The following is a 1,775-nucleotide window of genomic DNA, read 5'->3' on the forward strand; positions in this document are numbered from 1 at the left end:
AATCATTGCTGAAATAGTCCTTTAATACAGACATATTCAAAAATTCCTAACATATAAACACAATACAGTAGCTGAAAAGGGATGATTGACCAGTTGCAGAGTGGAAGTCTAAGAGGAGATTAATTCCAGATATTAAATCTTTGCAGCACTCCAGACTCCTCAGTTTGAAACCTCATGACTTCCACCACTAGCCACAGAATAACACAATCATTCTGGAGGTTCAGTCTCGCCTACAGGCAAGAACTTGTCCCATCATAGCAGGAACAAAACTAGCACAGCGGGATGTTCAGTACCAGGCATGGCAATAAGAGTCATCAACCAAAGAAGCAGTGTTCTTACATGTGAGTTTAAATTTGGGAATGTCATCTTTATAAATGTCTTTCTCAAACTGTTGCCATACCAAACTAGACGCATAATGAGTATAATCCGTTCCAGCAAATGGTGTGGCTTATCTCTAGAGCACCTATTCATAGTTACTGAAACTTTATAAGCATACTGGAGAACAAAGAAATGAAACTGAATGGATTTTCTCAACTTAACCTTTTGATTACTTAAATAGCTCCCCCAACAAGTGTATCTTCTGAATGAACACCCTGTGTGACAGGAGAGAGATCATTACAGATGCAATGACAATGACTCTTCTCCAACTATGGCCCAAAAGGAAATTTTAATGGATCAGAGAATGAGTGAATCCTGTTAAATATATCAACATTATCAAACCTTTTATTAAAACACATTTATGTAACGAGAAAACATTGTCTAGCGAGGCCATAGCAACAAAAATGAATTTGTTGCCAGATTACATTTATGCTCTTGGCATCTAGCTAACACAGGAACTGGGCACTTGATTGATAGATAGATAGATAGATAGATAGATGTAGGGTGTTTGGGTTGGATAATTGTCTCTAATTGTGAACCACTAGTGTAGTCAAGGGTAAACAGAGTTTACCCTCTTCTTATTTGGGGAATATGGAGTTTACTTTAGGTTAGTTTACCCAATTCTTTTTTCTACCACTGCTGTGAACCCTTATTTACAGGCTTTTCGCTATAAATTCCAGTGTAATATACTACTTTGTACCCCATCTCTAATTCATGGATATATTGGCAAGAGAGAAGAGGCATAAATCATAGTGTGTTATAAAGAAATAAAAGATGCCTGTTGATCATTTTTAAATTGGAGGAATATGAAGAATAATTTCTTTTCTGCCTATAAGTTCTAAGATTCTGTAATGCTCTTTGAGGCAGGAGAGATGGATGAAAGTTAAGAATGGAAAAAAGATGGGAGTTCAGAGAATCCACAGTTAATCAGTGGAGGTGAAAGAGTAAAGCTAACATGGCTGTTGGAGAGCTTTAATCCAGCGCATTAGGTACATTTGGGGGTATTTTAATGAACCATTGGTACCTGAAGCCCAATGGAATTTCTGGTGCATTCATTTATAGTGCAAAAAAATCAAATCATGGATAGCTTTGGTCCACACATATTCATCAATGAGCAATCACCATGGGGTGGTGTGGGATGAGGCTGAGTGATATATAAAGAAGAGGACAATATAGGAGTCCGTTTAGAACATTGGTTCCAAAACTTTTTGGCATCACGCCCCCTTTTTAATTTTTGAGAAACCTTCACGCCCCCCCACCTCTCCTTTACCATCACCCAACCCCCTTTTAACAAATGTAATTTGTAATTTAAAATTAAAAATAAACATAGTTTTTCTTGGCATAAAAATTTAATAAAAATGTAATTTAAAATAAGAAATAGCATGAACGAAACAAAT

Source organism: Trachemys scripta, chromosome 2 (assembly GCF_013100865.1).
Source record: "Trachemys scripta elegans isolate TJP31775 chromosome 2, CAS_Tse_1.0, whole genome shotgun sequence".
NCBI lineage: Eukaryota > Metazoa > Chordata > Testudines > Emydidae > Trachemys > Trachemys scripta.